The sequence below is a fragment of the Leuciscus leuciscus genome (assembly GCF_965113295.1).
Source record: "Leuciscus leuciscus genome assembly, chromosome: 2".
In the NCBI taxonomy this organism is placed as follows: Eukaryota; Metazoa; Chordata; class Actinopteri; order Cypriniformes; family Leuciscidae; genus Leuciscus; species Leuciscus leuciscus.
The window spans coordinates 55,958,840-55,966,435 of record NC_138726.1 but is presented as its reverse complement, the minus strand read 5'-3'; the positions used below and the strand labels follow the sequence as shown (position 1 = coordinate 55,966,435).

General features: G+C 37.1%; 1 long non-coding RNA gene across 1 annotated transcript; it reads right to left on the bottom strand.

Moving 5' to 3' along the window:
* Nucleotides 1-966: 966 nt before the first annotated feature.
* On the bottom strand, nucleotides 967-6,366 carry LOC309493356. The gene is made up of 2 exons (XR_014203862.1): nucleotides 5,200-6,366; nucleotides 967-2,265 (listed from the first exon to the last, which is right to left on the bottom strand). It is a non-coding gene; the product is annotated as an uncharacterized lncRNA (long non-coding RNA).
* Nucleotides 6,367-7,596: the final 1,230 nt, after the last annotated feature.

Sequence of the window (7,596 nt, the reverse complement as noted above, 5' to 3'; positions counted from 1 at the left end):
TCGGACAAAATTTGACTCTATAACAGTTAAAAAGGGGAAAATGATATGGATGTAATGGCATATTAAGCCAATAAGTGGTATTTTACTGCCCCCTGCTGTTAAAAAAATGGTAATTTTGTCATATTGTTCTATAATTCATATTTAGACTTTATAAAATCACTCTTTTAACATTTACTATCACAAGTAGTCAGAATTCATCTGAAGTATTACTACTGACAATTGTGTCAGATTTAGAAATGTGATTCCTGAAGGAGACTTGCAGTAAACAGTTTGATCACATCATATAGTTCAAATGTCTGTATCTACAACAGAATGTGTGTGTGTGTAGTCTTAGGTTTCTGAATACATTTTGAATAATCTGATTAATAGTTTACAAAGACTTTGTGAAATGTTTTTAGACCATTCAAATATATTTTCATAATGACATATCCCAATAGCATTGAAAAAACTATTGTGTGTGTGTGTGTGTGTGTGTGTGTGTGTGTGTGTGTGTGTGTGTGTAAGCATGCATTATGGAGTTAAAATGGAAAAACTGGTTTGCTTTAGTGCAGAAAAATGGTGAAAATCAAGGAGTTTCAAGTGAAAGTGAGCCAATAAGTGGTCTTCTACTGCCCTCTGCTGGCCATTCTACTTATTAATGAAGTCTACTCACATATGCTTTTGCATTCATTAGACACAAAAAATCACTTATTTAACAATAAGACACAAAAAAATCACTTATATAACAATTACTATTGTAGCACAATCATTTTAGCACAATCAAATGAAATGTACCACTTCATTTGTACTGATAAATTTACATTTACATTTAGTCATTTAGCAGACGCTTTTATCCAAAGCGACTTACAAATTAGGACTAATTTAAGCGAGTCATCATAAAGAGGCAAAAAACAACAACAACACAAGAAGTGCTCAAAATACGAAGTTCAGGTATTATTCAGAGTAGCATAAGCCTGATAAGTGATGTTTCAAAGGGAAGCACATCTTTTTTTTTTCTTTTTTTTTTTATGAGGTTAAGTGCTCACGGAAGAGATGGGTTTTTAGCTGTCTTTTGAATGTTGTCAGGGATTCTGCATTCCGGATGAGGGTGGGGAGAGCGTTCCACCAGCATGGAACTGTGAATGAGAATGTTCTGGAAAGTGATTTAGTGGCTTTCTGTGATGGAACCACGAGACATCGCTCGTTGACCGATCGTAGGTGTCTGGTAGGGATGTAGACTCGTAGTAGTGAGTGAAAGTAGGAGGGAGCTGAGCCTGTGATGGATCTGTAAGCATGCGTCAATGCCTTGAACTTGATGCGAGCAGCGAGAGGTAGCCAGTGTAGAGAGATGAACAGAGGAGTGACGTGGGCCCTTTTTGGCTCGTTGAAGACAAGACGAGCTGCAGCATTCTGGATCATCTGTAGGGGTTTGATTGCACATGCTGGAAGTCCAGCCAGAAGGGCATTGATACTTCACATAATTGCTAGCAATGTGGTAAATCATGGTAAATAACGCTAAAAACATGGTAAATCATAATAAATAATACTAGAATCCTGGTACATCATTCTAGAACATGGTATATCATGGTACATCATGCTAGAACATGGTAAATCATGGTAAACTATGCTAGAACAGGGTAAATCATGGTAAACCATGATAAATCATGATAAACTATGGTAAATCATGTTAGAATATGGAATATCATGGTAAATCATGCTAGAACATGGTAAATCAGGGTAAACTATGCTAGAACAGGGTCAATCATGGGTAAACTATGATAAATCATGATAAATTATGGTAAATTATGGTTAACCAAGCTAGAATCACAGTACACAATGGTAAATCATACTAGAATGTAGTATATCATGGTAAACCATGGTAAATCATGCTAGAATCATAGTAAATAATACTAGAATGTGGTAAATTGTTGTGGGAGGAGCCTATTTTGACTAAAATGGCTATAACTCAAGAAGTAAATGAGATATCTTCACCAAACTCTGTACACATGTGTATGGGTTCAATTTGAGGTCAAAGTAAAAACAATTATGGAGATCGGACCGTTAAAAAGCTTAAAAAACATATATTTCCCATGGTAAACTGCCTGTTTTGGCTGTAAATGGTCTTTTCCATCTATTATGTCAGTGGTTACATGCTTGCTAAATAAAACTTAATGTCTTAAATGCTTATGTGCTTAAAGGCCTTAAATGCTTGAACCCCGATAAATGCTGCTTGCAGCTTTAATTAGGGGTTCAAGCACGAAGTGCTGAAACCCTATTGTAATTGTACTGATTTTTAGGGGTTCAAGCACGAAGTGCTGAAACCCTATTGTAATTGTCCTGATTTTTATTATTATTATTTTTCCGCCATAAAACGCATCGTGCAGCCCAAACCGTAAGACCTAGAGACTTGAAACTTTGCCAGATGGTAGTACTATTGCTCGCTACTCAGATACACGGACTCAGCCCAATCGGCCCATAGGTGGCGCTATAGCAATCAATAGCGCGAAACTGCTCAGAACTCCCAGACCGTAAGGCGTAGCTTCAAGTGTCTTATATCATTGAAATCCAGCGCTCCTGAAGAAAAAAACGTATATCTCCGATTTCATTTCCGCCATGATAGATTTTTCGCCATTTTGAATTTTGTCAAAAACCTACTTTTGCGAACTAGTCCCTGGTTTTTCGCCCGATCGGAACCAAACTAGTGCAGAATTGTTCTCTGGAGTCTGAAGATCAATAATTATCGAAAAGAAGTTGAAATTTCGATTCATGGTCGCTAGGGGGTGCCAAATTAACGTTGTGGGAGGAGCCTATTTTACTAAAATGGCTATAACTCAAGAAGTAATTAAGTAAACTTCACCAAACTTGGTACACATGTGTAAGAGGTCAATCTGAGGTCACAGTAAAAAAATTGCGTCGATTGGCCACATGGTGGCGCTATAAAATAAAATAAACGTATAGACACCTGACCGTTTTTCCGAATTACTTGAAATTTGGTATGCAGTGTCTTGGCCCAAGGGGCCACGTAAGTCTAAGAGGATTTTGGCGTATCTCGAAAAACATGGCCGCCATTGGCCAATGAGGTTTGAGCACCGTTAACGAAGTCCGATCGGAGCGAAACTCGGTGGGCATGTTCGGCTCAAGCCCCTAGAGGTCCGTAAGAATTTTGAAAGAAATCGGCCACTAGTTGGCGCTAACGAGTTTTAAGGCTCTGTAATCACGTGGTGTTACATTTATTGTCACAAAATGCATATCATTTGATAGATCTCCTCATGCTGAACAACTTTGCCTCAAGAACCATTGCTGTCAATCAGACCGTTCATTAAATATTCACGAACATGTTAAAAACCTACTTTTGCGAACTAGTCCCTGGTTTTTCGCCCGATCGGAACCAGACCAGTCTAGGACAATTCTATGGACTCTCTAGATCAATAATTATCAAAAAAAAGTTTAACTTTTGCATTTTGCGCATGGGTATATTTGGTCATAAAGAAAATGGACGTGGCAAAATGCACTAAAAAGCCTATAAATCATATATAAAAACTCAGAACTTCACAAAAATTGGTGAGCATATGTGACATAACATCATTAATAACCATGCAAAATTTTGTGGAGATCGGACCATAGGTTGCGCTATAACTGTTAAAAAACTTTAAAACCATATATTTCCTATGGTAAATTGCCTGTATTGGCTGTAAATTGTCTTTTCCATCTATGATCATATAATTTTCATATAATAATGTTCAAAATTAGTGCAGTACAATTCTCTGGACTCTCTAGATCAGTAATTATCAGAAAAAGTTGAACTACTTCATTTGGATGGCTATAATAGGGTCCCTTCAAAATGTGGCCTTGACCAAGTGTCCCCGAAAGCTTATATCTTTTAAGATGCTCAGATCTTCTTAAAAACAAGTCAGAACATGTGAAATATCACTCTGAACAAGCATGAGAAATTTCAGACAGATCAGACAAAGTTTGCCTCTACAACAGTTAAAAAGGGGAAAATGATATGAATGTAATGGCATATTAAGCCAATAAGTGGTATTTTACTGCCCCCTGCTGTTAAAAAATAGTAATTTTGTCAATTCATATTTAGACTTTATAAAATCACTCTTTTAACATTTACAATCACATATAGTCAGAATTCATCTATTGAAGTATTACTACTGACAATTGTGTCACATTTAGAAATGTGATTCCTGAAGGAGACTTGCAGTAAACAGTTTTGATCACATCATATAGTTGAAATGTAGTCTTAGGTTTCTGAATAAATTTTGAATAATCTGATTAATAGTTTACAAAGACTTTGTGAAATGTTTATAGACCATTCAAATATATTTTCATAATGACATGTCCCAATAGCATTGAAAAAACAACAACATTTTTCTTTGTGTGTGTGTGTGTGTGTGTGTGTGTGTGTGTGTGTGTGTGTAAGCATGCATTATGGAGTTAAAATGGAAAAACTGGTTTGCTTTAGTGCAGAAAAATTGTGAAAATCAAGAAGTTTAAAGTGAAAGTGAGCCAATAAGTGGTCTTCTACTGCCCTCTGGTGGCCATTCTACTCATTAATGAAGTCTACTCACATATGCTTTTGCATTCATTAGACACTAAAAAATCACTTATATAACAATTACCATTGTAGCACAATCATATTTTGTCAGAGTTTATCACTTAATTTGTACTGATATTTCACATAATTGCTAGCAATGTGGTAAATCATGGTAAATCACGCTAAAAACATGGTAAATCATAATAAATAATACTAGAATGTGGTGTATATCATGGTAAATTATGGTAAATCATGCTAGAATCATAGTAAATAATACTAGAATGTGGTAAATTGTTGTGGGAGGAGCCTATTTTTTACTAAAATGGCTATAACTCAAGAAGTAAATGAGATATCTTCACCAAACTCAGTACACATGTGTATGGGTTCAATTTGAGGTCAAAGAAAAAAATGTATGGAGATCGGACCATAGGTGGTGCTATAACTGTTAAAAAGCTTTAAAACCATATATTTCCCATGGTAAACTGCCTGTATTGGCTGTAAATGGTCTTTTCCATCTATTATGTCAGTGGTTACATGCTTGCTAAATAAATCTTAATAACTTTTGATGCTTTTGTGCTTAAATGCCTTAAAGGCCTTAACTGCTTGAACCCCGATAAATGCTGCTTGCAGCTTTAATTATTATTATTAGGGGTTCAAGCACGAAGTGCTGAAACCCTATTGTAATTGTGCTGATTTTTATTATTATTTTTCTTCCGCCGTAAAACGCATCGTGCAGCCCAAACCGTAAGAGCTGGAACCTTGAAACTTTGCCAGATGGTAGTACAAAAATCGAGGAGAGGTTCAGAGAGTATGACCCCGATTGGCCCATAGGTGGCGCTATAGCGACCAAAAGCGCGAAACTGGTCATAACTCCTAGACCATATGTCGTAGACTCAAGTGTCTTATATCAATGGAAAGCTGGACTCCTGAAGAAAAAAACGTATATCTCCGATTTCATTTCCGGTATGCAAATTTTTCCGCCATTTTGAATTTTGTCAGAAAACTACTTTTGCGAACTAGTCCTAGGTTTTTCGCCCGATCGGAACCAAACCAGTGTAGAATTGTTCTCTGGAGTCTGACTATCAATAATTATTAAAAAAAAGTTGAAATTTCGATTCACGGTCGCTAGGGGGCGCAAAATTAACGTTGTGGGAGGAGCCTATTTTACTAAAACGGCTATAACTCCAGAAGTAAATGAGGTATCTTCACCAGACTCAGTACACACGTGTAAGAGATCAATCTGAGGTCACAGTAAAAAAATCGAGGCGATTTGCCACATGGTGGCGCTATAACATGAAAAAAACATAAAACAGACTATAACCACCTGACCGTTAGTCCGATTGACTTGAAAATTGGTATGCAGTGTCTTGGTCCAAGGTGCCATGTATGTCTATGAGGACATTGGTGTATCTCGAAAAACATGGCCGCCATCGGCCAATGAATTTGAGCACCTATTAGACAAGGTTAACGGAGGCCGATCGGAACGAAACTCGATGGGCATGTTCGACTCATGGCCCTAGAGGTCTGTAAGAATTTTGAAAGAAATCGGCCACTAGTTGGCGCTAACGAGTTTTATGGCTCTGTAACCACGTGGTGTTACACTTATCGTCACAAAATGCATATCATTTGATAGATCTGCTCATGCTGAACAACTTTGCCTCAAGAACCATTGCTGTCAATCAAAACGTTCATTAAATATTTGTAATTATGTTAAAAACCTACTTTTGCGAACTAGTCCTAGGTTTTTCGCCCGATCAGAACCAAACGAGTCTAGGACAATTCTATGGACTCTTTAGATCAATAATTATCAAAAAAAAGTTGAACTTTTGCATTTTTCGCATGGGTATAATAGGGTCCTAAAGAAAATGGGCGTGGCAAAATGCACTAAAAAGCCTATAAATCCTAAACGAAAACTCAGAACTTCACAAAAATTGATGAGCATATGTGACATAACATCATTAACAAACATGCAACATTTTATGGAGATCGGACCATAGGTGGCGCTATAACTGTTAAAAGGCTTTAAAACCATATATTTCCTATGGTAAATTGCCTGTATTGGCTGTAAATAGTGTTTTCCATCTATGAACATATAATGTTCATATAATAATGTTCAAAACCAGTGCAGTGCAATTCTCTGGACTCTCTAGATAAATAATTATCAGAAAAAGTATAACTTCTTCATTTGGATGGCTATAATAGGGTCACTTCAATACGTAGCCTTAAAATGAATACCATGACATATTAAGCCAATAAGTGGTATTTTACTGCCCCCTGCTGTCATTTCATCATACTACTCCGTAATATTGTTATATAATTCATATTTAGACTTTATAAAATCATTATTTTAACATTTAACATGAAAACGAAAGTAAAACGGCATTTAGGCCACGCCCCCCCAGTACAAATTCACTCATAACTTGAAAACGGAAAGTCGTTTCGTGCTCAAATTTTGATGGTAAGGTCCTCTCCACGCTCTTGATCGAAACGTGTCATCGCGGGCCTCGGGAGCGCGCCCCCCCGCGCATCGCAAGCCCGCGGACCCCCGACTTTGAACGACCGCAACTCCCGACCCAAACCACCCCGAACCTTGTGTGAGAGCTCGTTGGAAAGGGCCCGTTCTCTGCTAGCTTCGATTCAAATGTGGTGTAATTTGCCCTGGGCATTCCCGAGATATAAGTGAAAAACCAAATTCCCATTCATTCATTCAAACACTTCAACTGTAAGATGGAGGCTGTAATTCCACTGTTGTCAACTAGAGGGAGCAGCAGTATTAGATATAGTATTAATCTTTTTATCAGCTTTCAGCTTTGGCCAACAAACAAATGGTTAAAGCTATTATTTTTTTTGACTGATAATATAGATCACATTGAAATATATGAAATGGTTAGACCATTAAAATATTTTTTTCACAATAACACATCCTAAAGACATTGAAAACATATTTGTATATGTGTGTGTGTGTGTGTGTGTGTGTGTGTGTGTGTGTGTGTGTGTGTGTGTGTGTGTGTGTGTGTGTGTAAGCATGCATTATTGAGTTAACATGGAACACACTTATATTACAATAACTA